The sequence below is a fragment of the Somniosus microcephalus genome, chromosome 11 (genome assembly GCF_052327205.1).
Source record: "Somniosus microcephalus isolate GS21.2 chromosome 11, FLI_Smic_1.0, whole genome shotgun sequence".
NCBI classification, from domain to species: Eukaryota; Metazoa; Chordata; class Chondrichthyes; order Squaliformes; family Somniosidae; genus Somniosus; species Somniosus microcephalus.
In genome coordinates this window covers 198648170-198665119 of record NC_140997.1, presented here as the reverse complement: position 1 = coordinate 198665119, position 16950 = coordinate 198648170, and the positions used below count along the sequence as shown (strand labels likewise).

At 43.1% G+C, this 16950-nt stretch overlaps 1 protein-coding gene across 3 annotated transcripts in view; it reads left to right on the top strand.

Annotated features, from left to right (window-relative positions):
* The window catches only part of cacna1db (calcium channel, voltage-dependent, L type, alpha 1D subunit, b), a 792002-nt gene that overhangs the window by 118078 nt on the left and 656974 nt on the right, over positions 1-16950 (top strand). The gene's annotated exons all lie outside the window — the stretch shown is intronic.

The following is a 16950-nucleotide window of genomic DNA, read 5'->3' as shown; positions in this document are numbered from 1 at the left end:
ATGACAGTTAGCGCTGATCCTGTATCCAATTCCATTTTAACTTGGGACCCTGCTATCGTGAGAGTGACCCAAATGGTTCGGTGATCCTCTTTTGCGATTACATTGAAGTTTGAGACAGCTTAGTCTCCTGTTTCCGGATTCACTACGCTCATCTGGTCTTCGGAACTACTGTCCGTCATCTTTTGTACTTTCTTGTACGGTTCCTTAGTAGCCTTTTTGTTGTCGCTGGTCTTCTTCCCAGACCTACAAACTCGTGCAATGTGTCCAATCTTCCCGCATTGTCTGCATATTTTGTCTTTGGACCAGCAGTCCTTCTGGTCATGGTTAGTTCTGCCGCAGCGATAACATTTTGCAAATCCCCGTGTCATTTCGTGGGTGCCGTATTCCTGTGGTTTTTGTTGAATTTCTGCAGCTCCCCTGGCTGCTGCTTCATACGATACTGCCACGCTGAAAGCCTTATCTAGCGTCAGCTCTTTTTCTGCGAGTAACTTCTTCTGTGTTCCTTCACTCAGGAGTCCACAGACAAATTTGTCCCGTAGGGTATCTGCCAGTCCTGCTCCGAACTGGCAGTGCTTTGATAGCTTGCGTAGTTCCGTAAGATACTCAGCATTGCTCTCATCTTTGTGCTGAGTTCTCCTGTGGAATTTAAATCTTTCTGCTATCAACAGCAGTGCAGGGTTTAAGTGCTCCTGTAGAACAGCAACAATTTCGTTAAAACTCTTCGCCTTCGGTTTGGCTGGAGTAATCAGGTCCCGCAATAGGCCGTAGGTTCTAGCGCCCATTAAGTTTAACAATATCGATGCCTTTTTCCCCTCCGCTATATCGTTTGCCTCGAAATATACCTTGACTCTTTCCACATACGTGGTCCAGTCCTCTAATGTATTATCAAAAGCAGTGATACAGCCAGTCTTCGGCATCTTGCAAATCTAAAATGGCGCCTCCCACGCTTTGCCTTCTTCTCCGATTTAACAAAATGGCGCCTCCCGCGCTTTTACTTCTTCCCCGCTGTTGTTAGCGCTGCTTTCCACGGTTTCTTGCGCGTATTCTTTTTCTTTTATTATTTTCCCGTCGTGGAGCGGACCCTCTGGGACACTTCCCTCCCTCTTCTGAGGTCCGAACGCTGCCCAGCTTCGAAACACCAGCCGCGCCCTGTGTGCTCCACCCTCTCTCTCTTTGCTTCCCGACTCGCTGCCCGGCCCCGTTGAAAGGCCACCCGATCGAGCTTCAGCCCGCCGCAGCCCAGGAAGGATCAGAGCACTACCTGCCACCAGCCCGATTAGCTGGGAAACCACGGACCGAGGAACCCAGCCTGGCTCTGGACAGCCTCTCCTGCAAGTTTTGAAATCGATGATTGACGGTCGACGCCCGTTTCTCGAGTTTCAATGGCCTATTTTTTTTTTCTTCTTTCTTCTGGCTCCGACCTTCAACAACGTCGTCGGAGCTGCTGCTGAGTTGCAGGTAAGTTCGTTTCTAACTCGTCGCCAGTGTTAAGTCCGTGAATGATTGAGACACGGACTAGCAGGAGAGAAAACAAACAGATCTTTACTGGTGAAAGGCATAAACGAAACGAAACAACAGAGGCTCTCTAGTGCCTTTTATACAGGGGTGGTCACTGCCGGTACTGCAGTCTGAGACCAGTTATTCTCTTAAAGGTACATACACAACAGACACCACTCCCCCTTTGGCTTACATCCAAATCCTTGATGTACACAGTGAATAGAAGTGTCCACAGAACAGAACCTAGTGGGACACTACGCACTTCCTGTCACTCTGAGAAACTTCCCTTAACTCCTACTCTCTGTTTTCTCTCTTCTAACCAATTTTTAATCCAGTTTGAAGTTCTCCCCCTTAATTTCATATTCCTTATTCTTCTTTTGTAATCTCCCGTATAATACCTTGTCAAAGGCTTTTAAAATTCCATGTACACTACATCCACTGCATTTTTCCATATACCATGTCTGTTACCTCCTCAAATAATTCTGAGGTTTGTCAAGCTCTTTTGAAATCCATGCTGACTACTTCTGCTTTGACTTTTTCTAGATACTGTACATGGTAATTTCATCCTAAATTAAAGACTCTAAAATTTTACCACCACAGATGTTAAGCTAACTGCCCTGTAATTACCCAAATTAGCTCTATCTTCCATTTCAAAAATGAGTACTTCATTGGCTACTCTCCAGTACTCTGATGTACATCCACACATAATGGAGCCCCCAAATGTAATTCCTAAGAACGTCATATGAATGTGTTAAATGGTAGCCTTGCACCATTGCCTCTGTCAGAAGGTTGTGGGTTCAAGCTCCACTCCAGTAACTTGAGCACATAATCTAGGTTGACACTCCAGTGCAGTACTGAGGGAGTGCTGCCAGAGGTGCTGTCTTTAATATGAGATATTAAACCAAGGATCCAGGTGGACGTAAAAGATCCTATGGCACTATTCGAAGAAAGACAAAGGGGTTTTCCCGGTGCCCTGACCAACACTTACCCTCAATCAACATGACCAAAAACACATGGGGGGAGAAATTCGTGTGGTTTGTGCCACACATTAGCGCCACGAGATGGTGCTAAAATGCCGTTGAGAACTTTAACACCACCTGATGTCGGTTCCAGCACTGCATGCCATATCGATGTTGCCGGTAGCGCTGCCGCTGAACGCGATCATCGGGGACCTCGCCATCACGGAGATTGTGACATTAGTGAGTGTGCAATGCTCACTTGATGCCCGATTTCCCAACTTAGTTACAACCAATGTTCTTACCGACTGGAGAAAACAATGACCACTTCAGGTGGCGTGCAACAGCAGGAAGCCAGCTCCAGCAATGCTATTTAAAGGGATCATCGCAAATCACTCGGACCTGACAGGTTTTTGAAGTATGAGTGGCTGTGTGTTATTTCCTGCTACTGGAAGAGGTTTCTTTATTTATTTCAAGGTTCTTTGGTATCAGAGAGTGTTGTGGCAAGTACAAAACTCCATATTTATTTTGGAAAAGCTCCAACCTACAACACTTGCAAAAAGTCATGGAGGCTGTACTAGCAGTGGCCCTCACCCACCAGGATCTACGGTGGAGGCAGCGAAACAGCGGCCTTCCGGACGGGCTGTCTGTAACCGGCTCATCAGACTCTGATTCGCATGAATGAAACCCCAGATCCCCGTTACTCACCACATCCCCATCATACAATCCCTGTCTCATGCCATATCAAAGCGTCCTCCTGGGCGAAAAGGTGAAATGAGAGAGACCACAAAATATTCTAAACACAATTAATACATTTATCTATAAACATATCGCACATATCACATGCATTCTAATAACTAATGACCCTTGTGCCTGCCACAGTTGGATAGCTGTCATTGTGTGCAAGGTATGAGATGTGGGTGTGAGTTGCTAGGTAGAGATTGTTGGTGGGTGAGTGCTGGTGGTGTTATGCATTGAGCAGTGTGTGAAGCTTGTGGTACAGATGGTGGTATGTAGCATTTGTTGAAGCCTTCACTCACCGTGACCACCCGTGTGAGCTCGTTAAACTTCTTCCTGCATTGTGTGAGGGTCTTGGGGACCACAGTGCTGCCCGTGATGTGGTGTGCCACCTTCTTCCACATTGGCCGGCAGACTTGTGGCGAGGGCCTCCTGCCAGTTGACAGGTACAGGACCACCCGCCTTTTCTCCACCGCTAAAACCAATGCCTCCAAATCGTCATTGCGAAACCTCCGTGTTCTCTCCCTGGAGCGGCGATCTCCCATCAGGATTTGTAAATAAGTGTTCCTTCTCCTTTTCCTTCTTATGGTTGTTGAGGCAGCTGCACACCCAACAATGCTGAGAATGAGGTACTGCAGCATCAACGAACCTCCTCTTTAAGCAGTGAAAAAAGCCTGTGGCAATCATTACTTGAGTTTAGACTGCCCTGATATTGGTCCAGCTTTTCAGTGTAATGCCAATGAGCTTGAGCTGTTAGACTAGAATCATGTCTGCAATCATTTTAATGAGGAGTGAGGATGAATTTTGCATGCAGCCTAGACTATTTTCAACTGGCACTACTTAACCATTTTTAGTCTAAACACTGCCCATTTCTTGGCTATAATGAATAGCATTTGATCATTTATTTCATTGCTGTTTGTGAGACCATATGCTGTGCAGTTTTAGCTGTCGCTTTTCCTACATTATAACGATGACTACACTTCAAAAGTACCTCATTGGTTGTGAAGTGCTTTGTGACGTCCTGAGGGCATGAAAGGTGCTATATAAATGTAAATTCTTTCTTTTCTCTAAGCGTTCGTTTATGGATATTGCTATCGGTGATTTCTAGGCTCTTACTGAATGAAAGCGATGTTCTGATTTTTGTCATTTAATTCACAAATAAAACTATATTTCCAATTTATAATGCCTCCAATTTAATAAAAATCCTCCGGCAGTTCCCTGTACTACATTGCAACTATGAAATAAAAGTAGAATTAAAACACCTGTGAGAGGAGTCCTTATCTTGCAATAGGATGCATTAAAGCCTGTTAAAACCTATAGGAACAAATAGAAAGAAAACAGCTACTTATCCTGAAAGATGCAGTCTTGCTTGTTCAGTTAACGTGTATACAGAGGATGCAATAGAAAATGGAGAGGGGCTGTGCTAATTTATGTCACTGATGGTATTAAACTGCCCTCTGCCCTTCAGTAGTCTGCATGTTGCAGCTTTTCTCCCCTTCATTTGTCTCAGTACATATGCATGCAGAAAATAGCATAAGGATCCCTTGGGTTTTTGATTTTTTCCAGCTGATTTTTGCCTAATTCTTATGATAACTTATTCACATTTGTGTATATCAACACACAAAGGCATCAAGGTGATGTATTGTAACATAAAATGAGCTTTTATTGTAGGTAGCAGATTTGCTTCGGTGTCACAGCATCATTCTGAAATTTCATATATTTTGCATGCAGCAGAATGACATCAGCTTTCATGAATAATTTTGGAGCTATTTTACATGCATCAAAATCATCATACAGTGAGATGCACTAATATTTTTAACTTATGAGCAGCAACTATCATGTGCTTTTATTACGTTAAACACCGACCTGATGACAACTCTGTGTAGAATACCACCTTAGCACGATGGGGGAAGCTGAACAGGCTGAACATTCTTTCCTTTTTCCTTTCTTGTATTCTTAAACTGGAAGAATCCATTGGTTGTTATTAGCCATTGAGACTAAATATATCATACAATAAATCACACAACGTATTATAATTTAAGTGCAGAACCATTTGCATTTGATGTGGACATTGGGGTCTAGAAATTCGATCGCACTCAACCGGGTGTACAGGGGGTGGGCCATGCGCTGTACGTGTCTGTTCATGTGGGTGCAAGGACAACATCAAATTTGTGGCAAAAGCTTATTATAATGAGTTAGGCATGCAGTCAGCGCTGCTTATTGGCTGAGTGCCTGTTTGCGGTGGCAGCAAATCGGGCTTCACTGATGCCACTTAAAGGCAGCCAGCACTTCTTAAAGAGGAGGTGCACTGGGCTGCAGAGAGCAAGGAAACCTCCAACATTAAAAATGGCTGCAAGAGGTTCAGAGAGGGCATTCAGGTTCTCCGTTGCAGTGTTAGAGGCCCTGGTCTAGGTGGTGGATAGGAGGAGGGAGATCCTGCTCTCCCCAGGGGACAGAAAGCGCTCCAGTCAACATTTCTGCCGCCAGTGGAAGAGGTTGCTGAGGAGGTCAGTGCCAAGAGCTTGGCTCCAAGGATATGGCTTCAGTGCTGGAAAAAGTTCAGTAATCTCACCAAAGTTGTCAAGATAAGAATCTTGCCTCTCACATCAATTACTTTCTCCTCACACCTGCATGACATGTAGCCCACACCTCAGAACATTTGCTTCCCTTCACACTCCTACAATCACTTCACCGCACTTCACTCCACCTTCTTCTCCTACTCACATACTCTGCACTTCCTACTCTCACCACTACTGCAACCCTCACTTCCTCACATCTTGCAATCAACATCTGCACAATTTCACCATGACAGCCACATTCTTAAAACAGCTCACAAAGCTGTCATTAACATATTCCTTTCTTTTATTCAGGAGTAGGTTGCACACAACAAAGGCAGGAGGCGGCAACTGGAGGAGGCTCACCTCCTATATGCCCTTTCCCTGCTTGAGAAAGAGGTGCTAGCCATCACAAGCAGGGGGTGTGTCATGGCCGTGGAGAGTGGCAATGCTAGAGTTATTTCTTCATAACTTGCCTTCTTTTCATTTCTATCTCACCCTAGACACTACATGACAAACTGCATTTGACTTCAGCAGCCACTCATCTCTATCTGCTCTCCCGTCACATTAAAAGCTAAAGGAGAAAATAAGATTGGCAAAGAGAATATGAGAGTAGAATGGCGGTTAACATAAAAGGGAACCCAAAAATCTTCTACCGGCATGTAAACAGTAAGCGGGTAGTAAGAGGTGGGGTGGGGCCTATTAGAGACAAAGAAGGTGATATATGCTTAGAGGTGCAGGGCAAGGCTAGAATACTCAATGAGTACTTTGTATCAGTGTTTACTAAGGGGGTGGATGCTGACAAAATATTGGTAGAAGTAGAAAAGGTAGAATCAATGGAAGGGGTGAAAATTGATAGACAGGATGTACTAGAAAGGCTGGGTATGATTAGAGTGGACGAGTCGCCTGGTCCAGATGGCTCGCATCCCAGGTTGCTAAGGGAATTGGGGGAGGAGATAGCGGAAGGGCTTGCCGTAAAAATTCCCAATCTTCCCTAGATGCGGGGAGGTGCCTGAGGATTGAAAAGTGGCAAATGTGACACCATTGTTCAAGAAAGGGTGTAAGGACAATCCTAATAACTACAGGCCGGTCAGTTTAACATCAGTGGTGGGTAAAGTTTTAGAAACAATAATCAAGGAAAAAAATTAATGGGCACTTGGAGAGGTTTACGCTAATTAAGGAGAGCCAACACGGATTTGTAAAAGGCAGATCATGTTTGACTAATCTAATTGAATTTCATGATGAAGTAACAGAGAGGATTGATGAAGGGAATGCAATGGATGTTGTCTACATGGATTTTCAGAAGGCATTTGACAAAGTACCACATAGAAGGCGGGTTAACAAAATTGAGGCCAGTGGCAGCTTGGATAAGGAATTGGCTTAAGGACAGAAAACTGCAAGTTGTGGTAAATGGCTGTTTTTCAGAGTGGAGGATGGTAGCCAGTGGTGTTCCCCTAGGGTCAGTGCTGGGGCCACTGCTTTTTTGATATATATAAATGACCTGGATATTGGAATACAGAGTAGAATTTCTAAATTTGCTGGTGACACCAAACTTGGGGGTGTGGCAAACAGTGATGATGATACCAATCGACTGCAACAGGACATAGAAAGGCTAGCAGAATGGGCAGACAAGTGGCAGATAGAATTTAATACAGAGAAGTGTGAGGTGATGCATTTTGGCAGAAGGAACAAGAAGAGGCAATATACACTTAATGGCACAGTTTTAAAGAGTGTGCAGGGACCCAGAGACCTGGGGGTTAATGTGCATAGGTCCCTGAAGGTGGCAGGACATATTGAGAGAGTGGTTAACTAAGCATATGGGATCTTGGGCTTCATAAATAGAGGTATTGAGTACAAAATAGAGAAGTTATGCTGAACCTTTATAAAGTGCTGGTTAGGCCACAACTGGAGCATTACTTCCAGTTCTGGTCACCACACTTTAGGAAGGATGTGAAGGCCCTTGAGAAGGTGCAGAGGAAATTTACCAGAATGGTTCCAGGGATGGGGGATCTTAGCTACAAGGACAGGTTGGAGAAACTGGATTTGTTTTCATTAGAGCAAAGGAGGTTGAGGGGTGTTTTAATAGAGGTGTAATCCATGTTGGCTCTCCTTAATTAGCATAAAGATTATGACGGGTTTGGCTAGGCTAGACGGGGAAAGGCTTTTCCCACTAGTTGATGGTACAAGGACTAGGGGACACAGATTTAAGGCTTTGGGCAAGAGATACAGGGGGGATGTGAGGAAAAACTTTTTTACGTGGTGAGGACCTGGAATTCGCTGCCAACGGAAGTGGTGGAAGCGGAGACACTCGATGTTTTCAAGGGGAGGCTGGATAGGCACTTGAGGGAAATAAACTTGCAGGGCTACGGGGATAGAGCGGGGGAATGGGACTGACTGGATTGCTCTACAGAGAGCTGGCACGGACTCGATGGGCCGAATGGCCTCCTTCTGTGCCGTTATGACTTGCCCCACTTCATTCCCCAGAACTAGATCCAACACTACTTCTTTCCTTGTGGACTGGAAACACACTGATAAAGAAAATGTTTCTAGTGCAGGAATTCCGCCCCCTCTTTACCCTTTACATTATTACTATCCCAGTCTATATTGGGATAATTGAAGTCCCCCATTATCACTACTCTATAGTTCTTGCGTCATTTTGTAATTTTCCTGCAAATTTGCTCCTCTATCTCCTTCTGACTATTTGGTGGCCTATAGCATACACCCAGTAGCATAATAGCTCCTCTGTTGTTCCTTAATTCTAACCAAATAGATCCTGTCTGTGACCCCTCAACTACATCATCCCTTTCCAGTACTACAATAGTTTCTTTGATTCCACCACCCCCCCCCCACCCCCCGCTCCTTTCTTTCCCTATTTTTTCTGAATACCTTGTAGCCAGGAATATTAATTTCCCAATCCTCCCCTTCTTTCAGCCAGCTCTCTGTTATTGCCACTGTATCATAGTCCCATGTGGCGACTTGTGCCTGCAGCTCACTAACTTTATTTACCATGCTACGTGCATTTACGCATATGCACTCCAAACTCATCTTAGTCTGCCTCGCATTTGCCCTCTGTCTGATCCTCCTATTTCTGAACTGTTCTTTACTCTAGTGCTATTTTTCTCTTTCAGTCCTCTGTACACTTTGTTTTTCTTCTCTCTAATGTTGCATCCTGGTGCCCATCCCCCTGTCAAATTAGCTTAACCCACCCCCCCCCCACATATCCTTCAACTTTCTGGGAACATCACCATGGGAGATCCACTGTTGAAAAAAGAGTTCCCTCTTGGAAAAAAATTGGCCCTATTTCCAATGAGCAATAATCAGATGCATTCAATCAACCAATATCTCCCTTGCATGTTTCAGTTTGTACTATTGCACTGTCTTTACACACTGGGCTGAAAATGATTTACAGTCTCACATTTCAGCATATGATAGGGAAACAATAGACAAAGAAGAAAAAATTGCCGATGTATGCCAAATACATTTTTCCACAACCAATGGAAATGTTCATCTCACTGTCTTTATACAATGGGAATACCACATAATGTTGTTCAAACACAATCTACTTTCAAGCCACATTTTTACTGTGACCACAGTGATTATTTCATTTCTGGGGCATCTGATTGACTTGAGAGCATGTGATTGTGTCCCAGCACCTGCCGGGAGGCTGTTGCCTAATTAATTAGCAGCTGTTGTTTGAATGGCCTGGGTGGAAACACTTGAAGGTCATTCATGTATTTTACTGTCTATGTATAGTTTTCAGATTGTGAGTTCTTGTGTAATGTAATTTGTCTTTAAAGCTTTCTAATACTGCTACTGTCTTTTATGCTTTAAAGGTATAGTCATATTTGTATTTGTTTGTTTCCTGCCATGTTGTGACTATTTTATAGCTACAGTAAAAGCCCCTTGAATGCCACTGCTGAATGTTCATACACTGTAGTAATATAGGATGTGAATTACTTTGTCTTAGTTTAATCAATATGTACACTATATTTAATATTGTTTCCAGAGAATACTTTATTAAAGGAGTAGCTGTACATGTAAAGTAAAAAAAAAATGAGATCTGTAGTTGAAAGGGGTGACAGTTGGAAACCTTTTATTCTTTAGTATCTAGGGAGAAATGTGGGTTGTATTTGCATTTATAGACATTGCATGATTTTTTGACCAGTTCCTTAGTTAAATTTCTCAATGTGGCTAATGTGGAGAACCATCAACTGAAGAACTACTAAATGCAAAAAAGCTGTTGTAGCTTTTAAGATAGCTATCTAATTCTGGTTAATCTGCACAACTATTGGAGTATAGTCATTGTCTTGAGTAGCAAGCCACCTAAACCTAGAAATTATGAATGGCAATCAGTGAACAATTTCCTAACATGTATGAATCTGTTCTCTATACTTTAACAGAGGTGTTAAGCTATTTAAAATTTAAATTAAATAGCAAAGGAATGTTATACAAATGTGTTAAGCACTCATCTGATATTGGCAGAAGTAATTGCTAGATTATAGCTTTTATAAAATGTATTTCTCTACAACTTGAAAAGTTTGTGCTTTACAGCAAACTTTATCATGTTATTATTGTATAGCCATACAAAAGAATGCTGTATCAGATTGTGAGCTATAAAGAGAACATGTCATATGATTTAGAAAGGATAAACAGCAATGCTGTATCACTCATTGGTACGGTAGAACATCTGATGTTCATGTAGAGCCACCACTTAATGTGTGTGATCTCTTTGTATGCTGTGTTTATGCAGGTGTGAACTCATATATCAGAGAAGGCTGTAGGACATTTGTAAGTATTGGTAAACTAAACTTAGTATTATTATAATACATGTGTGTATATGATTACAATGGATAGTGGAGAATTAACATCAAAATACAAGGTAGTAATGACTTATATTTTCCTTTTTCTTTTCTCTTGGTCCTTCTCTTTTGTCTCCTCCCCATGTCATCTTTCATTTTTGCCCTCTCGAGTACTTTGCCACTCCATCCATACCCCAATCTATCACTACTCCTCTGCCTTCCTACTCCCCTGTCACCATCCCAGGCTTGAATGCCCCTTGGTTAGGCTCACAGCTATCCTCTATCACGCTCGACATTCTTCGAAAGGTCCAGTGAGGCACTAATCACTGCTTCCTTATGAACAGCAACCCCAGCTACCCATCCTCGTCTCTTGCTGACCTCCCTGTTTACCATGCCTGCTTGGAGCTAATCTCGTCAACCTCCTTCTTGTTCCACTCACTCTACCCACCGTCTCCTCAGACTCTCCCAGTGAATCAACAATCACTGTCTCTCGCCACATTTCTCTCTAGAATGTCCATTCACTCACAAGCAAGGCCTTTGCCATCCAAGACCTTATTGTGGATAATTGCATTGATATCATGACTTTGACTGAAACATGGCTCATGGATGGTGACACCTTACCCTTACTGAAGCCTTCCTGCCTGGCTATACTTTCCACCAGCTGTCCTGTCCAAACGACCATGTTGGTGGTGTGGCTCTTAACATCAAATCAAACCGTAGTCTCTCCCCCTACACCTCTGGCACCATCTCTTCCACCGAGCACTTCACCCCCTCTTCTCTCTCCTTTCCCCTTCCCTTCTTCACCAGTCCCTAACTCCCCCACACTCCCCCTGCCCTAGCCCTGATCCCACGTCATTCACTAGTTTCTCTCATATCTCCCCATATCCCTTCTCCAAGCTCATCATGAGACTCACATCCTGCTCCCTTGACCTAATTTCCACTAAGCTGCTGACCACCCAACTTTCCTTCTTGTTCTGCATGCTAGCTAACATTGTAACTGTCTCCCTTTCCTCAGGTATTGTCCTACTCCGGTCCAAAATTGCTGTCATCACTCACTCCTCAAAAAAGCCACCCTCAACTCCTCCATCCTTGTAAACTAATGTCCCATCTCCAACCTCCCATTCCTCTCTCAAGTCCTTGAGCATGTTGTCACCTCCCAAATCCGAGTTTCTCCCATAGATATCCTCCCTCAGCCTCTATAGTGTGTGACTCCTCATTCATGGTAATTTTAACTTTTCTACTTACATTGCCCTTTCTCCTCTGATTTCACTGCTCTCCTATCATCTCTATACCTCCCCTCCATATAATATATACAACCCATATTCACAGCCATTCGCTTGACCGTGCCATCTCACGTGGCTTCTCTACTCTCTACATCCATTGTCTCAATCGCAGACAAAGCCATCTTTGACCACTTTCTTGTATCTCTCACCATCCACAACCCCTACCTCCTTCCAACCCCATTTCCACTTGTCCACCCCTGAAAAAAACTCCCCCCCCCCCCCCCCAAGTCACTTACAACTGCAATGTCTAAATTTCAACTGACTCGACATTTGTCTTCCATTCACTATGATGCAGCTGTCGATCTGCTCAACCATTCCCTCACCTCCACCCTTGGTGCCCTGTACCCAGTGAAACCTGGTCATTACCCCTGATGTAGCCCCATCTTTGTTTCCTCAAGTCCAAGGAGTGCAGACTGAGCACAACTGATTTAGGCATGCATTCATCACCAGATCTTGCTAGACAACATCAAGCTATTGGTTCTCACTTTCTTCTCTCAAAACAGCCCACTACTCCAGGGTCATCCTGAAGGGAAAAGATAACCCCCAGCTTTTTTTCTCCACACCAACCATCTCCTTAAACCTGTCTCCCTTGCCCCTTCCACCCTCACCTCAACAATGACATTTGTGAGCAGCTCATGGACTTTTTGTCACAAAGATTGAGACCATTTGTTCAACTGTCTCTACTGTATTCCCCTTCCCTTCTTCACCAATCCCTAACTCCCCCACACTCCCCCTGCTCTAGCCCTGATCCCACGTCATTCACTAGTTTCTCTCATATCTCCCTATATCTCCTCTCCAAGCTCATCATGAGACTCATCTCCTGCTCCCTTGACCTCATTTCCTCTAAGCTGCTGACCACCCAACTTTCCTTCTTGTTCTGCATGCTAGCTAACATTGTAACTGTCTCCCTTTCCTCGGGTACTGTCCTACTCCCGTCCAAAATTGCTGTCATCACCCCCTCCTCAAAAAAGCCACCCCCAACCCCTCCATCCTTGTAAAACTAATGTCCCATTTCCAACCTCCCATTCCTCTCTTAAGTCTTTGAGCATGTTGTCACCTCCCAAATCCGAGCCCATCTTTTCCTGCAACTCCACATTTGAATCTTTCCAATCAGGTTTCTGTCCCTATCACAGCACCGAATCAGCCTTAAACCAAAGTCATAAATGAGATCCTCTGTGACTGTGACGATGGTACATTATTCCTCCTCATCCTCCTCAACCTCTCTGCAGCCTTTGACATGGCCAACCACTCCATCTTCCTCCAATGCCTCTTGGTTGTCCAGCTCAGTGGGACTGCCCTTACTTTGTTCCACTCAGCTATCTAATCACAGCAAGAGCTTCTCCAGCCATGGCTTCTCCTTCCACCCCTGCACCATTACCTCTGGAGTACTCCAAGGATATATCCTTGGTCCTTTCCTTATCCACATCTACATGCTATCCCCTTGGAGACATCATCTGCACATACTTCCACATGTACGCTGACGACACCCAGCTCTGCCTCTCCAACACCTGTCTCAACTTCTCCATTGCCTCTGTGTTGTCGGATTGCTTGTCCAACATCCAGTTTTGGATGAGCAACAATTTCCTCCAATAAAACAATGCGAAGACCAAAGCCATCATCATTGCCCCCCTCCCTCCCCCCCCACAATCTCTGTATCTTTGCCTGGAGAGCATTGGAATAGTTGAGTCTGGAGGTGACAAAGGCATGGATGTGAGTTTCAGCAGCAGATGTGCTCAGGCAGGGATGGAGGCGGATTCCATCCCCATCCATGTCCACTGTCTTAGGTTGAACTGGATTGTTCGCAGCCTTGGCATCCTATTCAACCCTGAGCGCAGCTTTCAACCTCACATACACTCCATCACAAAGACTGCCTACTTCCATATCCATAACAGTACCCGCCCCCATCCCTGCCTGAGCCCATTTGCTACTGAAACTCTCATCCATGCCTTTGTCACCTCCAGACTCAATTATTCCAATGCTCTGCAGGATGACTGCTTATCCACCATGCTCTGTAAACTTAAGTTCATCTAAAACTCTGCTGCCAATGTCTCACTCACCCATCATTATTGTCCTTCCTGATCTATATTGGTTCCCAGTTGTCCAACTTCAAATTCTCATTCTCTGTTTAAATCCCTTTATGGCCTGTACCGCTCCCTATCTCTGTAACCTCTTCCAGCTATGCAACACCTGCCCCCACATCCCCCACCCAGAACTCTCCATAATTAAATCAAGAGGTTGTATTGATGTCATAGAGTATGAACGTGAAGCATGAGCAGTTTATAATCATCATCAGAACTCTGAGATTCAATTACTGCCACAAATCTCTGATGGTCATCTTCTAAATTTTCAAAACATATAACAGCTAGTGTTCATTTCTATCAGTAAATCCATTTGAGTTGCCTGCCATTGCAGGCTTCTGTTTTTCTGGTGGTACTTTTTATAGTCCTGGAGAGAGAGATTTTAAATAATGTGTGTGCGTGATAGAGTAATACAGGTAAGAGTAGCATCAGACTAGAAGATATAAAAGATCACAATTTCTGATAATAACAGAATACAGGATAATACAGAGTAGTATATATTATGGAGTGTGTTCTGGATACCTGGGAGTAATTACAAAGCACTCATTTCATTAAGCAGTTGGATAGCATTGTAAACTGTAAAACCGGGTTGCCTGAAGTAAAGTAGTATTAGTAGGGCAGACGTGATTTTTGACTTGTCTGTTTTTTAGGCTTGTGAAGCTCCAACAGTCAGCATGCAATTCCCAGACAGTATGGGGAGGAGGGGAAAGGGGATGGGAAGGGAAGAGTGGTAAGGAGTTGAAGGAGTTAGGTGAATGGAAATGGTAGGGGGAATGAGAGGAAAAGGAGGATGGGGAAGGGGAACAGAAGGGAGGGGGAGAGAGAGAGAGAGGTGGGGGGCAGCAAAGGCAGGAAAGCTTCCTCACCTGGAAGGGGTGGACCAGAGTTTTATCTGAACGATCAATTGGGTGGTGAACTATCTTTCCTTACCATCTGCCCCCCAAAATTTCTCTCAATGGTGGGGGGAATGTAATGTTGGGATCCATTTTCCAATTTTAATACATAATGGATAATATATGTAACAGAGATTCTAATGACTCTTGACCAATTTATGAATTCTGACAGAACCTGATAATGAAATTGCAGCCTTTAACTTCTTCTGCAGCTTTTATATATAATATATACTAACTATACTTTCCAAGTTAAAAGCAAATAAATCTGTAAAAGCTACTTTTACAATTGTGCTGCTATTAAAACTGAGTGATATGTTGCTGGAAGCATTAATATAATGATGTTTATGAAACAGTGTACTAGCTGATTGTCATGTCCATGAAACATTATTCTATCACATGATTCACAGGGATATATTGTAAGAAAGATAATGCTGCAAGGTGTTACAGGGATGTAAGTCTGAGCAGTTTGGATGACATCAGAAACTGAGAACACAGTTTGAATAGTTTATGAATGTCAGGAGAATCTGGAGATTATGTTACAACAATAAACTTCCACTGCAGCATCTGAATATTTTATATAACATTAACTACAATTCCGTGAAAATTTAACAAATTGAATCTGGGCCTAGTCAGTATCACCATGCTATTTTTCTTCATTTTTGAGAAAGAGCGAGAGAATCTGTTCAGAAAAGGTCAGGCAACTGGTGGTTGATCTGTGCATTACATTCACTTTTTAAAAAATTCAGACTAAGAAGCAACAATTCAGAATGCAGAATTCAGAATCGAAGCAACAATTCAGAAACCCTTCAGAATGAAATGTTTTATCTGTCCAAAATTATTGTAATTTTTAATGCAAATTTGCTGACCTGGGCACTCCTTACAGCAATTATTTCCGACAAAGAAAATGTAACCACAGAATTACCAGAAGAGCACTGTTACTGCATTTAAAAGTACCCTTGTTATTCTACACCTGACATTTCATTATGCACCTGCACCTTAAAATGAGAAAATTGACAACTCAAGTCAGCTGTTTATTCAGATTAGTCTCAGTTGCATTTGTGTAGGGGTCTGCTTTGACATTACCTTGGAAGCACAAATCAATGTAACATGTAGTTTGTAATTACATGTCAGTAACTGCTTTGTGGATATTTAATGCCTCCATAACGTTATGCTTTAGTTTATTTTTCTGTATTGAATCATTTCATTGAATAATTAGAATTCCGTCACCATTTTTGAGCGATGATTAAACTTTAATTATTTCATATTTAAATTTTTAAAATCAGTTTTATTTTTATATATGCAACATTGAAAGTCAGACAGGAATATTGTGATTTGTTGTTATGTTTGAAATTGTATCCTCAACTTTATATTTACAACAGCAATTTGCATTTTACGGAGCCTTTAATGTAATGAAACATCCTAAGGCACTTCCTTGAAGAGAGAACAGACTGAGTGATAGTAGAAGAATTAGGTAAGTTGACTGAAAGCATAGTTAAAAAGATAGGTTTTGAGGAGGCTTTTAAAGGTGGTGGGGAAGGGGGAAGTATCAAGTCAAAGAAGTTTAAAGAAAGAAATAGAGGAAGAACTAACATTTATATAGCACATTCACAGCCTCAGGTCATCGCAAAGTGCTACACAGTCAGTGAAGTATTTTTGAAATGCAACATAGCAAAATGTGGCAACACATTTTCATGAGCAAGGTCTTACCACAGCAAAGAGATAAATGATCAGATAATCTTTTTTTTAGTGATGTTGGTTGAGGGATAAATATTGGCCAGGCTACTGGGAAAACTCCCATGGCAATATTTGAAGAACAGCAGGAGATCTTTTACATCTACTTGAGAGGGCAGATGAGACCTTAGTTTAATGACTCATCTGGCAGACTACACCTCTCCCCCATTAATGCAGCTCTCCCTCAGTACTGCACTGGAGTATCAGCCAAGATTATGTGCTCAAGTCACTGAAATGGGGCTTGAACCCAAGAGTTGAGAGTGGCTGACACCTTTAGGGAGGTAGTTCCACATGGAAGGGCCTGGAAGGTTGAAAGCTCTGCTACTAAGTAAGGAGAGCTGGGAGGGACTGGGGGTGAATGCACAGGAGGTCAGAGCTATAGAATCATGCAATGCAGGCTAGAACATAGGGTGGGAGAAT